Source organism: Cervus canadensis, chromosome 11, assembly GCF_019320065.1.
Source record: "Cervus canadensis isolate Bull #8, Minnesota chromosome 11, ASM1932006v1, whole genome shotgun sequence".
NCBI classification, from domain to species: Eukaryota; Metazoa; Chordata; class Mammalia; order Artiodactyla; family Cervidae; genus Cervus; species Cervus canadensis.
Genome location: NC_057396.1, coordinates 55,593,251 through 55,613,710, shown reverse-complemented (window position 1 = coordinate 55,613,710; position 20,460 = coordinate 55,593,251). Strand labels below are relative to the sequence as shown.

General features: G+C 42.6%; 1 protein-coding gene across 3 annotated transcripts in view; it reads left to right on the top strand.

Annotated features, from left to right (window-relative positions):
• KCNA4 (potassium voltage-gated channel subfamily A member 4) overlaps nucleotides 1-20,460 on the top strand; it is a 224,565-nt gene that overhangs the window by 199,356 nt on the left and 4,749 nt on the right. For 2 of the 3 annotated variants that reach the window (XM_043481925.1, XM_043481926.1), the window contains one exon: nucleotides 5,049-5,163. The gene's annotated coding sequence lies outside the window, so the exon portion shown is untranslated. Of the gene's footprint in view, nucleotides 1-5,048; nucleotides 5,164-17,300; nucleotides 18,096-20,460 lie in introns of those variants that run through there. The other variant, XM_043481924.1, reaches the window with a different exon arrangement.

The following is a 20,460-nucleotide window of genomic DNA, read 5'->3' as shown; positions in this document are numbered from 1 at the left end:
TTTTATCTCCCTTCTCTTTCCCTATCCCTCCCATACCCTCATAGGTTTAAAATAATCCAGGCCTATCAATTATTTATCAAAGAGTAGTAGACTAGCTGATTAAACAAAGAGAATCTGACCTCTGCTTGTTCTTAGGGTGTTGGAGGTGTGACCTCTTCTATAGCCAGCCTCTTATTGTTTTTAGAGAACACTATTCAAGCTGGCTTGAAAATTGACATTAAAAAAACTAAGATCAAGGCATCTGGTCCTGTCACTTCATGGCAAATAGAGGGGAAAAATTGGAAGCAGTGACAGATTTTATTTTCTTGGGCTCCAAAATCACTCTGGATGATGACTGCAGCCATGAAATTAAGACACTTGCTTCTTGGAAGGAAAGCTATGACCAACCTAGACAGTGTATTAAAAAGCAGAGGCATCACTTTGCTGACAAAGGTCCATATAATCAAAGCGATGGTTTTTCCAGTAGTCATGTATGGATGTGAGAATTGTACCAAAAAAAAGGCTGAGCACTGAAGAATTGATGCTTTTGAATTGTGGAGCTGGAGAAGACTCTTGAGAGTCCCTTGGACAGCAAGGAGATCAAATCAATCAATCCTAAAGGAAATCAACCCTGAAAATTCATTGGAAGGACTGATGCTGAAGCTGAAGCTCCAGTAGTTTGGCCACCTGATGCAAAGAGACAACTCATTTGAAAAGACCCTAATGCTGGGAAAGACTGAAGACAAAAGAAGAAAGGGGTGGCAGAGGATGAGATGGTTAGATAAGATCACCAACTCAATGGATGAATTTGAGCAAACTTTGGGAGATAGTGGAGAACAGAGAAGCCTGGCATGCTACCATCCATGGGGTCTCAAAGAGTCAGACACAACCTAGTGACTGGACAACAACAATAACTCAAGCCCAGGATGATCCTCCACCATTCTTTAGACCTTTGTTATGCTCCCTAGTGCTCCCCAGCCTCTCCAAACTTTATTTAGCCCCTTATCCTTTGACCTAGGACCTCCATGTACTTAACTCCCCTCTCAGCTCTGTCTCAGCTAACTCCTACCTACCCAACAGATTGCAGTCTAGACACTTCTTCCTTTAAGAAGTCTCTGCTGACCTTCCCTTTAGACTAGGTTAGACACGCCTGTTAAACACTGCTGTAGCACTTGTAAATGGTAATCATAACATCTATATTGTTATAGATGACTGTAGAAAATAATAGAAAGCTTTAATTAAATAATGAAAAAGTTTGGCATAGTGTCTTAGTTTTCTGCAGCAACTGAAAGAAAATATCACAATGGTGATGGTTAAATAAAGAAATAGAAATTTATTTTTTCCACTGTTTTAGAGGCCAGAAATTCAAAATCAACATGGCAGCATTGCTCTGTCTCTAAGGGAGATTCTGTTCCTTGCCTCTCCCAGCTTTTGGTGGCTGTTGGGAATTCTTGGCTTGTGGCTGCCTTATTCCAGTCTCTGCCCCTGGGATCATGTTGTCTTCTCTTATCTGTGGATCTTTCGTAAGGATGCTTGTCATCAGATTTAGGGCCCACCTGGATAAACGAGCATGATCTCTTCATCTCAAGATCTGAGTTACATCTGCAAAGACCTTTTTTTCCAAATAAGATAATATTTACAGATTCTGGGAATTAGGATACGGAGAACATATCTTCTTGTTGTCCATCGTTCAGCTCAGTGCATATAGTCACTGGCACCAAACACCATAAGGAAGAGCAGCTCTTAATAATGAAGAAAGTAATGATAATGACTTGGTAGAAAAATCAGAACATATCCCCACTGGTTCTTGTTAGAGTAGTGTTTTGACTTTGGTGAACTGTGTCATGGTAAAACCCACATCAGTGACTTCACTCCTGCTATTGTCTCCACAGGAGAGATCCTTGATAGCCTTATCTTACCCAATTTTAAAGTTCAGCTCAAGTTTAACCCCCCCCCACACACAAAACCTATTAAATCAGTAGCAGTGGTAATAAAACACCTAACATATATTCAGTTCAGTTCAGTCATTCAGTCATGTCCGACTCTTTGCAACCCCATGAATCGCAGCACGCCAGGCCTCCCTGTCCATCACCAACTCCCAGAGTTTACTCAAACCCATGTCCATCGAGTCAGTGATGCCATCCAACCATCTCATCCTCTGTCGTCTTAAGTCCTTACTATTAATACTTGCCTGGTGGCTCAGACAGTAAAGAATCTGCCTACAATGCAGGAGACCTGGGTTTGATCCCTTTGCTGGGAAAATCCCCTGGAGGAGGGATGGCAACCCACCCCAGTATTCTTGCCTGGATAACCCCCATGGACAAAGGAGCCTGGTGGGCTACAGTCCATGGGGTCACAAGGAGTCAGACATGACTAAGTGACTGAGCACAGCACAGCACATTATACTTGCCAGGCATGGTACCAAGAGCATTAATTTCCTTTCTGATACCCCCACTGTTCTTCCTTCCTTTGACTTGGTTTAACATTTATATCTGTACCACCATAAACACTATTTAATTATACACTGTCAGATAAATTAATTGTAGGCTATGCAAGTGGCCTATATATAAATTCCTTATAATATACACTACTTATATACTGTTTTACTACACCATATTACTGTGGCTAACAGTCACTAGAGTACTTACAATGGACCTGGAACTGAGTATGTAAATTCTCTCTTTTAATCCTCAAAGCAATTCCACATTGTGTGTACTTCCTTTATTTTCTTTTCAGATGAAGAAAATAAATTTTTGTTAATTGCCCATGGTCAAGTGATGGTCCACAAATGATTCCATGAATCAGAATTTGAGTCAAAGCTGTCTAACTTCAGAGACTTCTCACAAAGACTTGTATGTTATCTTATTTATTTGCCACTACACCATGTAAGTGGAGAAGGCAATGGCAACCCACTCCAGTACTCTTGCCTGGAAAATCCCATGGACCGAGGAGCCTGGTGGGCTGCAGTCCATGGGGTCACGAAGAGTCGGACGCGACTGAGCGACTTCACTTTCACTTCTCACTTTCATGCATTGGAGAAGGAAATGGCAACCCACTCCAGTGTTCCTACCTGGAGAATCCCAGGGATGGCAGAGCCTGGTGGGCTGCCGTCTATGGGGTCGCACAGAGTTGGACACGACTGAAGTGACTTAGCAGCAGCAGCAGCAGCATACCATGTAAGATTTGGTTTCACCTTCCCAAGCATCTAGGTGGATTCAAAGCTTCTTAAGCATACTTGCGCTTTCTATGATGGTCTATTATGATGCTGAGTTCTTGAAATGAATCTTTTTCTGTTTGTTTGTTTTTCGGTCCTGAACTGGATGACTTAAAGAGTTCTTTAGCCGATAGCTATAATTTTGCTCCCATCAGCCATGCAGATGTAAACCAGTTGAGAGACTGCTCAAAATAACCCAAACTGCTCCCTCATTTCATCCCTTTCACCCTTTTAAGCTAGTCTTCCTCAAAGGTAGGGAGTCAAGGAAATCAGCATAAATTGTTTTCCTTCTCAGTATTTTAAAGGTCATAATGTAAGCAGCATTAATACCATCAGTCAAAGGTTGAGAACGGTTAGAGATAGACTCGGAACCCTGTGCCAAAGCTCTCTGCTCTAGAGGCAGAAAATTACATGTCTGTTCCAGAATGTCTAAGGCTGGGACTTCCCTGGTGGTCCAGTGGTTGAAGCTCCACTATTCCAGTGCAGAGGTCGAAGGCTCAATCCCTGATTGGAAAACTAAGATCCCGTGTGCTTCGTAGTGAAGCCAATAAATAAACTTAAAGAAAAAAAAAAAAAAAGGGAAGCAGAAGAAGAACATCTAGGACTACTTTATTTGGTATTCTTAAACAGGAAAACCTTTTATCTTCCCAGAAACATATTCACATGAACAATGATCTGGTAAGATTTCTATACCATAAATTTTACTCATGAAAAGGAAAGATGACAAGAGTTTTTTAAAAAAGATTTTCTCAAACCATCCTCTATGAGTTTTCCAGTTTACATCAGCTCAGCTTGAAATACAGCAGAATTATGGATTTTAACACAACACAGACAAATGCTAGATAGTTTTCTCCAACTTTGATTTTAATATTTGGTCAATTATTTCAGGGCAACTTATTTCCAGTTTCCTTTATTATATCAGAACTTTTCAAAGAAATAAATTCAAAATGTCTATCCCAATGCTTGAGAAATTCCATGGACAGAGGAGCACAGTCCATGTGATCTCAAAGAGTTGGACATGACTGAGCAACCAAACACATATACACACACACAGCCCAATGAAGTATTAAAAATTTTAAATATTATGTTAACAAGTATTAAGTTTCTGTTAAAATTACCAAGCTGATCTGGCAAATAAAAAAATTGAATCCTTGTGCTCTAGAAATGTTTACTTTTTCAAGTGGGTTTTAGAAATAAGAAACGGAAGTACTTTCCAATAGATTCATTAAGTTCTAAATAGTGATGATAACAGTTAACCATTGTTTATGAGAGCTCACCAGGTGAGAATCTAGTTTTAGAATTTTTTTATCTTTGATCTATTTGATCTTCACAATAGCTTTATGAAGAAGACAATGTTTTTATGCCCAATGAACTGATGAGAAAATTAAAAATCAGAGAAATCATGTAATTTCCCCAAAGTCAGAGAGCTAGTAAAGAATAGTGGGTATTTTACTCTACACAGAATACAAAAGGTGTACTGTTGAACACACTGCCCTCTCCAACAATAATTGCCAACACGTTGTTCATGAGTAAACATTTTACAAAGTTGACGATGTAATAATGCTGAACTTTATGTCTGAGCCCTTTGCTCCTGAAAAGCAATAATAGTTAAGATATCTTCCTGCCCTCTAAGGGCTCCCCTTAGGCTCCCCTGTGCTGGTGTATTTTGAGTGAAGACTCACTTGCCTCCTTTTCAAGGACTTCCATAAACTCTCGGATGACCTTCTTGCTTATTTATCCCTAAGAAATTCCAAGTTCCCTCCTGTTTTGTTGAGACCTTCCCCATTTATGACTGTTCTTCCTATTGTAACTGTGTACATAAAATAATCTCCCTTTCTGCATTTGTCTTTCACAGTTTGGCACTGTAACTCTGATATGACGTCGCTTTTGGATCCCTGTGTGCTCTGCCCAGGGAAGGATTTCTGCAACCCTTTGTCCTCTGCTCCTGGCTAGTGATTTGTGACCCAATGGTAAGTCTACCTCCTGGTCCTGTGCTATGGACTTATGTATAGTCTATTCGGTAGCATGGTTAGGATTTGATCTGAATTCTTTTTGAACACATGCCTGATTTCTAATGCTAGCTTCTTCGGGTTTTGTGGTCTGACCATTTGGTAGTCTCTGTAAAGGAATGATTGGTTTATAGAGATCTTACCTCTGTCGGATGAAAGATGACTGAGATTCTGCTTTGTTAGTCTTGCCTGTTTGTCTGTTTGGAGTCCAAATCAATTTAGAATAGTTCTTTGATATGGAAAAGTGAGTTTTTCTTTTCTGGGTTTGTATATACTTGACCTGTGGCCAAAATTTTTAGAACTGAAGCTATAAACATCTCTCTCTCTTTGTATGTCTATGTCTGTGACTCAAGAAGGTCTTTACCTCTCAATATGTGAGTGTGTAATATTTCCTACCTCCAGATGAAATTACCAAATTTGATTATACCTGAAAGAACTATTTAAGGACTTCTATTTTGATTGGCTGACAGGTAAATTATTGCATATGTAAATTGAATATTCCTAAAATATCCAGAAATTAAGGAAATTAAACTACTAAGATTTTCTTTTTAAAACGTTTTTTATTTTCTGTGGTTATTTACTTTTGTCTGCACTGGGTATTCATTACTCTGTGCTGGTTTTTTCTAGTTGTGACAAGCAAGGGCTATTCTCTAGCTATGGTGTGCGAGCTTCTCATTGCAGTGACTTCATTTGTTGTGGAGCACAGGCTCATTAGCTGTGGCACGTAGGTTTAGTTGCTCAGTGGCATGTGGGATCTTCCTGGACCAGATATCAAACCCACGTCCCATGCATGGCAGGCAGATTCTTAACCGCTAGACCACCAGGGGAGTTTCGTGAACTACTAGGATTTTCAATATGCCAAATTTTGAAAATATTCTTACAGAAACCAAATGAGAAAAGTTTTATTATTTCAAACTTACATGCTTTATGTAAATCTTTGGCAAATGAGAGTTGTTTAATATTTTTTGTGTAATAAAAACAGCAATGTTTTCTCTGATTTATCAGCATTGAGTATGATAAACACATAGACTTTTATTCTATTTCCATGTTCTGGGGTAAGACTCACCTCCGTCTTTTCTTATGACCCCCGTATGATTCAAGGATGAGTCCTTTTTTATCTGCTTCTATAAAGCCCCCACCCCCTTTCCTTTTATCTGAAACTTTCCTCATTAGTGAATAATCTACACATTGTAATGGCTCAAATAAAATCAGTTCCTCTGTTGTCTTGTGCATTTTGTCTTTCACATACTTTATTTTATCTCCTCCAATTCTTACAACAACCTTACCAAGCAGGAATCATCATTCTCACTTTGTCGATGAGAACATTCCATTTAGAAAACTCAAGAAAACTAATCAAGGTCATATATCTATCTAGTAGTGGATAGAGATTTGCTGGTTTTAGAGACTGTGCTCTTGACCTGTAATCTATATATCATCATAAACAAGTAAAATTATTCTTTGTATACAGCACATTCAACTTAGCAATGAAATATTCAGTAGCTTCCCATGAGTTAAAGAGGAGTTGTTGTTCAGTCTTTAAGCCATGTCCCACTGTTTGAGACCCTGTGGACTGCAGCACGCCAGGCTCTCCTGTCCTTCACTATCTCCCAGAGTGTGCTCAAATTCATTTCCATTGAGTCAGTGATGCCATCCAACCATCTCATCTTATGTTGTCCCCTTCTCCTCTTGCCCTCAATTTTCCCCAGCATCAGGATCTTTTTCAGTTAGTTGACTATTTGCATCAGGTGGCCAAATTATTGGAGTTTCAACTTCAGCATCAGTCCTTTCTTTAAGCTTCAAACCAGAGCCAAAGTTCATCACTTGAAGGAAATGCTCTGTCTTGAGCAGGAAAATTAATAGTGCTATTAAATATATTATTAGTATGGGGACTCTGTTGAGCTAAGTTTGAGGGACATGACTAGACCACTAACTGCATATACATTAGTGGTGGCAGAAGACTGTATGAACAGAGCTCTCTTGAAAGAAGGCACCAAATACTTTTGTCCCAGATGGAAGAAACCATCTCAGACTATCACACATCAAGTCCACTCTTCTTTAAGTTGGTTTTAAATTTTGGCTATTATTAAATATTATTTTGTTTATAAATCTTGGTATGTCACCCCTGCTGAGAAACTCCCAATTCTCGTGCATTTTTTACTAAGTCTCTTGCTGCAGATTCTGCATCTTTGTAACCTAAATATTTCTGCAGCATATTCCTTGACCATAATGAACTTTTACATTCTAGTTTAGTCTCCTTTTAAAGATTTTTCTTCTGAGTGACTCTGAACAATTAAAAGGCTAAGCAATCAAGACAGTATTTTTCAGAGTGACCCTTACATTTTTGACAATGTAGTATTCTAAAATATTTACTGGAATGCTCTGCCTCTCAGAAATGACTCTCTTGGTGCTTTTAACTAACACAGAAGAATATGCATGGGTGAATCTATTCTAAGATGAAAGCAGTGGTTTGATATTGTCCTAAAAATAACTTTAATTTGGATCCAGTCAGTTTTTTCACATCCTTATTCAAATGATCTGTCTTTAAGTATGGAAGATTTAGTACACCTAGTAAAACATCAGGAAAAATTCTGTAATGTCTTAAGGAAACCTGCTGTTGTTTAGAAAGCTGCATAAAAAATTCCCATCTGCAAATGGCTATTTATTACTTAGTTATTTTTAGATTGTTTTTTTTTTTTGGATGCATCGCTCAAAGTAGCCTCTGGGTACATTTGCAGAGTTTAATAATTAGCTTTCCCACTATAGCTTACACACCACATAGAAGACCACATAAACATAGGATACATTCACATACATCAGCATGTATTCACATGAAGATGAATAAACAGGTAAGTGAGGATGTCTTTCAATCAGAATTTGTCGGCCAAAAATATGATTATTTAATAATACCTTAAAAGTCAAGATTCTTAAGTACTTGACAGTTATCAAGGAGCTATTTCTTTGTTCAGGGATTGTGGTTTGTTTCTGGGCCATGCCTATGTGCCTATATGCTTTCCAGGAGGCTGCAAAATGTCTACATTCTTAAAATGAATTCATTATCTCTGAAGTACAGAAAAAAACTGAACATACTGCAAAATTTCAGTGTAATGCTATCTACTAGTGAGCTGCAACTCCACTGTAAAATAGTTTACATAATCCCTAACCTGGAAAGTGTAAGCATTTAAAATATGCTAGATATGATGCCAGGAAGATCCTCTATAAGTAAGAGTAGCAAAGGTTTCCCAAGATCTTAAAACAACCTGGCATGCTGTTGTTAGAATTAATGAGCTGGACTTGTATTGGCCCTCTGTTCAGAAAATCTCATTCCAGGCACAGACTCAGATGAGTGAACTTCCCTTTGGGACACTGGTGATTTGACCTGTTAAGCCAGTAATTTGTGACTTGAATGACTTGGTTAAAAAGTTGAGCTCAATCAATCAGATTTCTTCTTTTAGAAATTTTAAAGCATGCGAAGGACCTTTAAATTGAAAGACTGTGTAACGATGGACTAAGAGGCCATGTGGGACCACGCGCATGGAGATGTTATGGAAAAGCAGACTCATTCCTGAGAATCTCTATCTATCTGTCTGTCTATATTTGCGACCCCACGTACTATAGCCTGCCAGGTTCCTTTGTCTATGGAATTCTCTAGGCAAGAATACTGGAGTAGGTAGCCATTCCCTTCTCCTGGGGATCTTTCTGACCCAGGGATTAAACCTGGGTCTGCTGCAGATTCTTTATCATCTGAGCCACTGGAGAAGCCTATAGGGTTCACCAAAAGTTCATTTCTCCTGAGAAATCTGTATGCAGGTCAAGAAGCAACAGTTAGAACTGGACATGGAACAACAGACTGGTTCCAAATAGGAAAAAGAGTACATCAAGGCTGTATATTGTCACCCTGCTTATTTAAGTTACATGCAGAGTACATCATGAGAAACGCTGGGCTGGAGGAAGCACAAGCTGGAATCAAGATTGCTGGGAGAAATAAAAATTACGTCAGACAAGCAGATGACACCACCCTTACGGCAGATAGTGAAGAAGAACTAAAGAGTCTCTTGATGAAAATAAAAGAGGAGAGTGAAAACGTTGGCTTAAAGCTCAACATTCAGAAAACTAAGATCATGGCATCTGGTTCCATCACTTCATGGCAAATAGATGGGGAAACAGTGGAAACAATGAGAGACTTTATTTTTGGGGGCTCCAAAATCACTGCAGATAGTGACTGAAGCCATGAAATTAAAAGATGCTTACTCCTTGGAAGAAAGTTATGACCAACCTAGACAGCTAAAAAGCAGAGACATTACTTTGCCAACAAAGGTCCATCTAGTCAAGGCTATGGTTTTTCTAGCAGTCATGTATGGATGTGAGAGTTGGACCATAAAGAAAGCTGAGTGCTGAAGAACTGAGGCTTTTGAACTGTGGTGTTGGAGAAGACTCTTGAGAGTCCCTTGGACAGCAAGGAGATCCAACCAGTCCATCCTAAAGGAAATCGGTCCTGAATATTCATTGGAAGAACTGATGCTGAAGCTGAAACTCCAATGCTTTGGCTGTCTGATACACAAAACTGACTCATTGGAAAAGACCCTGATGCTGGGAAAGATTGAAGGTGGGAGGAGAAGGAGATGACAGAGGATGAGATGGTTGGATGGTATCACTGATTCAATGGACATGAGTTTGGGTAGGCTCCAGGAACTGGTGATGGACAGGGAGGCCTGGTGTACTGCAGTCCATGGGGTTGCAAAGAGTTGGACACTACTGAGCGACTGAACTCAACTTGAGAAGTTCATTTGGGTTTTTGGTAAAATGTTACAGAAAAATATGACATCTTACCAAAAGGTGGACTCCCCTTGTGACTCAGCTGGTAAAGAATCTGCCTGCAGTGCGGGAGACCTGGGTTCGATCCCTGGGTTGGGAAGATCCCCTAGAGAAGGGAAAGGCTACCCACTCCAGTATTCTGGCCTGGAGAATTTCATGGACTGTATAGTCCATGGAGTCTCAAAGAGTTGGACATGACTGAGTGACTTTCACTTCACTTCACTACAGAAAAATGTGAATGACTTTTAGGTTGTCTCAATATATACCTCTGTTTTTCTTAAATCTTAGTTCTTCAGCTCTTTTGTGGACTCCTGTGAGATCTGACAGTATCTTTACTGTAAGCTGATATCTTATGAGCTAGTTTGAACTGCTTTCTATTCCTTTCTGTGAAAAGAACTATTAATAAAAAAGAAGCTGTAACAGAGACAGCACATCATTTAGAGACTAGGTAGCACCAGATCAGGTATATAAATCTGGAAACTAATTTACCAATCAGAACACCTGGGGAGAGCAATCACTCTTCTTTCATAAATGTGAGTGGGTTTTCTGATGTAGAGCTATGAACCCTTCTTTCCACCCAGGACTACCTGTCTAACCCCCTAGGAAGGCCCCTTTCCCTCCATTCTCAGGTACTTAGAAGAGTGATTAAGCCTGAAATTGGGGGCTGAGGAAGGAAGGCGGAAGATGCATTTCCACAATCCCCACTTAGAATGATTAGGTGGTGGTTGTAGAATTAGATCATATTAGGACTCGTGTGCATTTAGGTGTTGTCTGTTCACTAGACTCCTTTTGGGGAAGTCTTTGCTTTCTAGCTATCCTTGTCTGACATTTTCAATTCTTGGACCACATCTCATACCTTTGCTAACAGTTTTTCTCTTCTCTGCCCTTAATCTTCACATGGCAAGTTTTCTTGTCTTGTAGGCCTCAAATGTCACTTTCTCAGAAGGCTTTCTACAGTTATTCAACTGAAGTTGAAACTCTTTTTCCTGACACTCTATTACTTTATAATATTTTCCTCATAACAGTTATTGTTATCTGAAATAACTTTGTTTTGTTTTTATTTTTATTTTTTTTTTAAAGCAGGGACTTTATCATTACTGCTTCATGCTTAGATAAATGCTGGAGACAAAGGAAATGCTCAATAAAATTTTGTTGACTTGATAAACAGTTGAAGTGCTTCCCTGTGGCTCAGATGGTGAAGAATCCACTTGCAATGCAGGAGACTGGGGTTTGATCCCTGGGTTGGGAAGGTCCCCTGGAAAAGGGAATGGCAGCACACTCCAATATTCTTGCCTGGAGAATCTCATGAACAGAGGAGCCTGGCAGGCTACAGTCCATGAGTTCGCAAAGAGTTGGACACGACTGAAGCTTTCGCAATGAACAGTTAATACTGTTAACAATACTCAGAATAGTCAAGCTAACATCATCTATAGTCATTTTACAAGAAAAACTGCCAAAAATTACAAATTGGTTTAGAGTGAGTTTTAGGTTATGAAGACTTGATAAAATTTTACTACCGTGTTAACAATTTGCAAGTTGATTACAAACCTTTCCATTCCTTGAAAGAAAACCTGTAGTGACCATTTCTTACCCAACACATGCTAAGTGTCAGGTACCAGTTTCCAACACCATAGCAAAGTCTGCTAGTAAAGACAAGATAAATGTCTGTTATCAAGTTTTGATGATGTCTTAATCAGTTCAGGCTGCCATGGAAAATACCATAGACCGAGTGGCTTAAACAATAGGAGTTTATTTTCTTAAGTCTGGGTGCTGGAAAATCTAAGATCAAGGTACTGGTAAGGTTGGTTTCATTCTGAGGCCTCTTCTCTGGGCTTTTAGGCAGCCACCGTCTTTCTAAGAGAGAGAAGGTGGGGGTAGATTGAGAGAGATAAATCTCTCTCTGGTGTCTCTTTTTTATAAGGACATCAATCCCTTCATACGGGCCCCATCCTTATGACCTCACCTAACTTTAAGTACATCCCAAAAGCCTCATTTCCAAACACCATCACACTGTTGTTTTGGGATTCAACATAAGAATTTGGAGGGTGGGAGGTGCACAAAAATTCAGTCCATAACAGATGATTGCTACTTTAAAATAACAATGTCTCCTATTTGTATTGTACTTCTATGATTGTAGAGCAGTTTTCCTCCATTTTCTTGTATGATTCCACTCTCAGGACCTTGTAAATTGGGACTGATGGTACAGTTTGTTTTTTTATAGATAAGGAAACTAAGGTTCACAAAAGTTAAGTAGCTTGTTGGAGGTTTTGCACCCAGGAGGCTACAGAGAGACAATCCTATAACCTCAGCATCGGATCTCTGCTCCAGCCCTGAAAACAATCCAAGAGTAATTGCTTTAGTCTAATGTTTATTTTTTTCCCCTGAAGGCTGTTGTAAATCATTAGAATTTCACTGTAATTTCGTTTCAAGTTCAAATGAATCCAGAAAAGGACTCTTTTTGAAAAACCATCTAAAGAAGACTGTCAGTTTTTGCACTCTGGTGTGACCTTTGGGGCTGTCAGCCTATGTTCTCTGTGTCTATTCAGAATAAGAGCTGATTTGTGAGTTTGACTGAGATGTAAATCAGAGGGACTTCTAGTGCATATAAAACCTAATGACTGATGTGCTGTTCTCAGCAACCATGATGAGAAACCATAAGTTAACAACCTATGAGACTCATATTCTCAGCATTGTTTATTTGTGGTTTTGGTTCTAAAATACAGTTGATCCTTAAACAACATGGGTTTGAATTGTGCAGATCCACTTACATAGAATTTTTTTCAGATACACTGTAGTTGGTTGATTAAATCCACGAACAGCCAACTGCAGAAAGGGAGAAATTATACTCAGATTTTTGACTGCACAGAGGGTTGGTGCCCCTAACCCCGACAGTGTATCAGTTGACTAACCTGCAGAACTGTGTTTCTATCTCCAGCCAGGAGTGAAGAAAGTGAGCAATGAGCAGAAATAATTTGGGGTAGACTTCTTAACTGATGTGTACCTACTAGAAATTTCTTCTACATCCTTCTTACAACATTAGCCCTTCTTTTGGAAAGCATATGCTGAATAAAGTCTTTGTATACTTATCCAAATCAGAAGTAATGTTAGTCTGATGAAGGAGAGGTGATCAGGGTTGTGACAGGTACTGGAAGCCTGGAGAAGGTGAATAAATGTTCTTATGCTATAGAGAAAAGGCCTGTTTCAAACCTCGGTGATATCTTTTCTAGGGGGCGAGAGGTATTGATCACAATCAAAATGGAGGAGATGGGAAAGGAGCCAACTAATAAAAGACTGGAATCCAGCCTGTTCTGTAGCCACTGACCATATTTAAAGGGACCTTCAAAGAGATTGGAACACATTCTTGGCAGGAAGTATACCATGACCTCTTATTTTTATAAAAAGTCCCACCTTCAGTTATATGGGCAAAGCTCCTTGACATAAATTTTCAGGAGTTAATATGGAAGGCACAGTGGTGATAATGTCTGTACAAACTAAAAACACTTTTATACCTAAATCGTCTTCCTTTCACCTCTGCTCCAGGTTTGCTCCTGATTGATGGGATAGCAAAATGCTGTTGGTGAATTTTATCTGTATTAAGGTGGATAGTTCTTGTAAGCGAGTCCCCATAACCACCCTATTTTCTAAACTACATGTAAGGAAAGCATAATGAAGAGCTAAAATGATGAATCTGCTTCACCCTGTTATAGTGTACAGTTGGCCCTCAGTACCTACCAGTTCTGCATCCGTGCAGCCCACCAAACCAATCTGCTGATGGAAAGCCGGCAGAAATGGAGGGCTGATGGTGCTATGCCATTTTATATTAAGGGCTTTGAGTATCTGTGGGGTTTGGTATCCACAGGGGATCCTGGATCAGAGAAATGACTGGATCTGACCAGGGGGGATCTCAACTGCAGTGTCTCCCCATAATGGTAGATTACTCTTAAAGGTGAAGTACATCACAAATTCTTAGTTACTTCAGTTAAAGAAGAACATTTTTGATTGATTTACGCTCAGAAATCTAAGTCTGAGATGATTTAAGGTTCTGCCAACTCTTTCTCTCACTTGGCTTCTCAGATGCATTCATCGATGGAAGAAAAGGATGCTACGGTAGCCAGGAAGCCTGGAAATGTCTGTGACACAGTTTCTTTAGTGGATTCTGCAGCTGCTGATCTGGGTTTGCCCAGGGGAGTGTGTCATCCATATGAACCACATCTGCCCTGTGTGTAAAGGTGGAAGGAGGGTTGAGAGGGAATTCTGTCCCCCAGAATTCTTTCCCCATCACATCCCTTCAGAACTCTAAAAAGGCTGATAGCTGCAAGGCTGGGGCAAGCAGGTAAAAAAGCAATCTTCTTTGGGTTTTCTCCCAACACATTCACTGAGCTTTCTTGGCAAATGAAAGCCTCTTCCATTATTCATTCATTTTAGTACATTCTTATCAAGTGCCTACTCTGAGTCAGGTATTGCGCTGTTGCTTGGGATACAGTGCCTGTATTCAGGGAGGTGTTGCGGGCTTCTTGGGGAGAGAGAGGAGGAATGAACAGAACACTGCAATTCCCTGAAGACCATGGTCCCCAAAGAGAACAAAAGCTTTTATAATGGACGTAGTTTGTATCACACGGAGCCTCCTGTCTGCTTTGTACAAAGGAAGATCTGCTACCCTTTGCCCTTTTTTTTTTTATATAAGCATAGGCTTCATAGTGTGGTCTGGAATATCTGTATTACCACTGAGAGAATTCAAAGCCAGGGAGAAATTATTTGTGGTAATAGGTATATTTGGATGTGTTTGAAGAATTTTGACTAGCTGGTAGCTAAAAAAGGCAAGAAAATAATTTTCTCCTCTCCAAAGAAAATACAATTTTGAAACTGAGACAGGGTCAATTTTGTTGGTCACGACAAAGAATCTTTCTGCTACTATTTATCTGTGGGAGTTTCTAGGAATCTTTAAGAGAATTTCAGGAAGACAAATGGAATGTTTCTTGTTTTCTTTATAAAGAAAATTCTTTTAAAGTTCAAGGAGGGGTGTGTGTGTGTGTGTGTGTTTGGGAATGGGGGGATGCCTGAGTGAGAATGCTCTTCTCAGTTGGGCCCCAACTACCTTTTAGGTTCCAGTTACTCCGTCCACCTCAGTGCCACGTGCCCCTGTATTCTGTATGGCAAACACTCCAGTTCTCACCATTTTTCAGACACATTTCCCCTTTCTTTGTCAATCCTTGCTTGCTGCCCCCAAACTAGATACTACTCCATTGAGGCTTCCCTGGTGGCTCAGATGGTAAAGAATCTGCTTGCAATTCAGGAGACTGGGGTTCCATCTCTGGGTTGGGAAGATTCTCTGGAGAAGGAAATGGCAACCCACTCTAGTAAGTATTCTTGCCTGGAGAATTCCATGGACAGAGGAGCCTGACAGCCTACAGTCTATGGGGTCGCAAAGAGTCGGACACGACTGAGCAACTAACACACACACACACCATTTGTTGCATCTCAGGAACACCATTCTCATATTCCATGGACAGAGGAGCCTGGCAGTTGCAGTCCATGGGGCTGCAAAAACTCGGACAGGACTAAGCAACTATTGGGCGTTTTAAATTTTAAAATTCTCTGGGCAGTGATAGGAACCAACAGTAAATGGCTTGTGGAAGCATGATACATAAGTTTTAATGTGATCCAATTAAAATATCCAAGCTTCAGTATACATATTCTCTTTTGTGTATTGTTCAATCTCAGTTTTCATCTCCCTGAAAATATTCCACAGTTGCTTTTTTTGATCTCAAGATCCTGTGCTCTCAGCCCTGCCTTCTACCATCCCAAGAAATATCCTTTTGATGAGATGATAAACTTAACCATCTGCTTTTGGCACAGTAACTACTCCACATTGTGGAGTAGAGAGGGGGTCTGGGGCTGGTACCCTGGATGGTTTTGAGCTTTTGGAGGAATCCACCTTCCTTACTTTCTGAAATGGATGATAGTGGGTCATGAATGGAGACACAGCTTTTCTATCGGGGGAGGAAGCACCATTTTCTCAATTCTTCCACCTGCGGTTGAGGCCAGAGGATCAGGGTACATTTGTTCACGACATAGGTTCTAATTTTTGTCACTAACTGGAAGAAGTTAGGAAAATCAGACCTCATATCAGTTAAATTTGTTTGTTTTTTTCCTTTCTACCGAATACAATGTGAATTTTTTTAGTAATTTAAAAAGATCCAAAAAATTAAATAGCAACGAAATGCAGTCCTGCTAGTGTCCTTCGCCAGGCTAGCAGCGGTTAGGTGAGTGAGCAAGGGCATATCTATAATTCAGCTCGGGAATATTTCTCTTAATAATTAATAGAGTGCCACAAAAGGAGGAGGCCAAATAGGGCCCTCGAACAAAGCTGCCAGCTGAGGACGACAGTGGTCGCCTCGGAGCCAACTGACCCGCCCAAGGTCGGAATTGCTCCAGCAGTCCGGGCGCGCGCCACCACCGCCAGCTTGGCCACAGGCGGAGCCGGGAGAGGTGCCCGGAGCCCCGCCGCCACTGAGCGCGGGCGCGCGCGCGCGTATATGTGTGTGTAAATTCTCACTTTCCACCGCTAATCTTTCTTTTGACATATTTATGAGAATTGCGTGTTAACATCCACGTCCAGGGGGCACTTCAGAAGGCAGCCACCAAATAAGCAATCCGGAGTCCATAGGGGGTGAGGAGCCGCTGCTGGCGCACTCGCGGGTCCATGGGGTGTCGGTGTATGTTGGGGGGGGGGGGAGTGCGTTTTTTGTTGTTCAGTGGAGGTGGGTGGCATTGGAGATCCGACCACTGGGACAGACACCCCCGGGAGCCAAACCTCTCGCCAAACCGTATTTCTTTTTGCAGCAACAGGTTCCCCGAGGGCTGCCCCCCGCCGCCGCGGGGCGGACTGGCAAGCCTGTTCCTAGCCCTTTGACTCTCCTAACTCGGACCTCAGCCTCCCTTTCGTAGCCCTTAGCCTCGGCCCGATTCTAATTTCAGTAATCCTTCCCTTCTCCGAGTCTAACACCTGTGTAAAGTCGGTCTCCTCCGAGCCGGAGACGTCCGACCCCAGAGCTGAGGCCAACAAACTCTCCACAAGGGAGGCGGAGACCGAGGGGTCTGGGCGCGCTTGCGGGCGACTGGACAGCTCCGGGCTGGCGGCCTCGCCAGGGATGCCCCCGGGGGTCCCAGTCCCACAAACTCGTTATGATGCCGGGGTGGGGGGTGCGGGTGGGGGGTGCTGTGTGGTGGGGTGGGGTGCCGGGGGAGATGCAGAGAAAACGCGTCAGGAAGAGAAGACACCCAGAAGCACCTTGCAGTCGAGCCTGGACCTGCCGTCGAAGTCACGTCTTCCAGCCTCTCCTGACCTTTCTGCCCTGCCGTCGGGACCGCATTTCAGCTCCAAAGGGGACACCTCTCCCTCTGCGATTAGCTCCTCGCCTCTGGGGGCGCCATCTAGGGGACCCTGGAATGCTGCCCAGTGGCTCCCGGGAGCTTCGGCGTCTGGGGGCCGGGCCGGGGGGCGGGCAGCCGCGGCATCGTGACTGTGCCCGCCCCGCCGCGCCTGAAGGCGCCCCTGGCGACCGCGGTGAACGCCCCACCCTCGGACGGCCCTGGCCCCGCCCCCGGCCGGCGCGCGCTCCCGGCCAGGGGAGGCGTGTGCTGCTTCTGCAGCCAGCGAGAGAGCGAGAGGGATGGATATTGGAGGAGGAATTCGGGCTTAACAAGTGATCGCTGCTGTCTAGGATTTTGTTGTTGTTGTTGTTTTTTTCTGGGGAACCTTGACTTCTTTTCCCCGTCGAGCCCTTCTGTGCTGAACTCCAGAGGAAGCAGGAGTCTTGGGGTCTTCCCTGGGGCAGCCCTGATCCTCACCCCCTGGCTCCAGCAGCGAGAACTCTGTGCCCCCCCCCCCATCCCCCACCCCCGACCAGGCAGTAGAACTTGTTCCGTGGATATTTGGGAGCTCCCACCTGCCACACCGGAGCGATTCCTTCCACCCCCAAGATCCTTCTTCCCCTCCTACAGCTGTTGCAGCTTGAGGGGGGGAAAACAAGCCAACCGGGGATTTTCTTTATTTTTATTTTGCACCCCGCCTGGGAATGGTAAGTATGACACCTCTCTTACCTTTCCTCTACTCTCCTCTGGCTATTAAGAAACAGTGGACATTTGAGGGATAAATAATGTCGAGAATGTGACAGAAGGGCATGAATGGAAGACGGTTAAAAATAAAACAGGAGGTGGGAGAAGGGAGGTGCAGATGCTGCGCGGCGCTCCGGGGGGCCAACAGTTGTTATTTTCCCAACCCCGGGGATGGGGTGCGTGCGCCCTGGTTAATGTGCCCGAGCGGGAACCTAGGTCTGGAGGCGAGGGCGCGATTAAAGATGTCGTTTCCCAACGAGGTGGGGTTTAGATTTAGCATCGTTTTGCCTCATCTCAGACTCACCGGTTCTATTTCTTTGAGAACAGCTGGTGAAGGGGTTTGAATTGCTGCTTCTCCCAACATTTGGGGTTGAGTGCATTTTCTGAGCATTTGAGCAATACATAGAGACTGTATAAATGGCGTGCGTTGAAGTATCTATTTCTCACGGTATTGGCCCTTGGAATTCTCTCAATCTCTTTCTCCTTTTCTCTTCCTGATAAGGTTCAGGTACCACCCTACAGTTGCAGGAATTAGCACTGAGAGAGGAAAACAGCCTTGATGTTGGGGGTGGGGTGGGAGGAGGAGGGGCGCGATGCTTGACTCTTGTTTGGGGGCGCAGGGATTGGGGAATAGGTAGTCAGCAAAATTCTATTAGTTCGTGGTGTTAAAAGAGGAAAGGATATTCCCCTGCAAGGTCTCTCCATAAAATCTCCTGCAAGGTCTCCCCCATAAAGTCTCCTGAGAGTCAGCTTCAATAGATTCTGCTAACATGAATACCTTGAGTGGAGAAGGGAGAGAAATTTTAAACTAGTCTGATTTGCTGGTTGGAAGGATTTTTTTTTTCTCTTTTTTCTTTTTCTTTTTCTCCCCACTCTTTCCCTTTTTATAGACTCTTCTTCCTCTTCTGAGAATAGTGAGGTGACTGGTAACAAATTAGAAGGAAGATAATTTGCTCTATGTACAGCTGGGGGAGGGAGTTAGGTAAACAAAAATTAACAAACCCAAGTAAAGAAGTAAGTAAATAAGAAACTATTTGGTATAAAGAGGGCAAGTCTAGCTCTCCTGCAGAGTTGATTGTGAATTAGAAGACCCTCTAACTCCTGACCTTCCGGGAGTCAGTTCAGTTTGTTGGAAGAGGGGGTGTGAGTAGTATAAGAATTCACAGGCACTTTGGTTACACTGGGGCTGTATTTAACTAGTGTATTATAACTGCTTTGAGGGGGTTGGGCAAGAAACTGAGGAGACTCTCAGGCTGTTTGGCTTGTGACAGTCTTTAAAGGATATTGGCCTGACCCTCCACAGAGAAGATAGATATTTGGAGACCTTGTGAGAGTGAGCATTTCAGAGTAGGAGATGATCTTGGGAGTCAGGCAAAGGAGGAGACCATTCCAGAAAGCTTCAGAGGTGTGTTTTCTGGGTTCTGCATCCCAGTCAAGCTCACCTCTTGCCCTGGGAGAATGTGATTGATCCGGAAGGGATGTGTGATTGGGAAGACCTTTGTTTGCTACTTCCACGACTGTCACTTGATAAAACCTGGGTGTGTTTAGTCTTCTAGGCCGACAGGATTCAGCAGCAGGTGGTCAAGAGGTGGGTCCTGTTAATGGCTCCAGGAAGCCATTTCTCTTATGCTCCCCAAGAGCTTCCAGTAACAGAGGTTGGTAGCTGCCTTGAATCCTGGCTGTTGTTAGCCTCCCCAATTCTCTGGGTCACTCTGCATTCTTGGAAGTCTTGTTGGACCCAGGGAAGGGAAGATGCAAGAGGAGACAGGAGAAGCGAGATTAGGACAGGCACATTTACAGGTTCTGGCAGAGGAGATGAGTTAGTTGGACCTACAGAGAACAAACTAAGGAAGAATGAAGGTCAGGAATACCAGGTGATGGGGGAACAGAAGAGGGCAGCAGGGAAGATGTGATCAGGAAGTGGCAGACTGGAAATAAACGGAAGGAGGGAGGGAGGGAAAAGAGAGGGGGATTTGGGCCATGGAAACTATGGTTAAATTATAGGGAAGAAAGTATCATAGGCTGAAAACAAAGTGCACACAAACTGGGATTTGAAACATAAGGAGACAGTCCTTGAGCAAAGTGTAGGAGGAAGCATCAAGGTGAACATGGGGGAACTGCAAGGAGAGAAGATGATTATTAGAGAAGTGGAAACTGGGATTAGCTCCTAGGCTGTGGGTGGTAGGGAGTGTTCTGGAGTCTGGGGAACAGAAAAACAACAACAGGGACATGCTTCAGGGAGTCAGGGAATGCCAACTTTATACAGACCACTTGCGAGCCTCAAAATGTCCTGGATGTCTTCACATTCTGTCCTTCCCCCACTTAGAC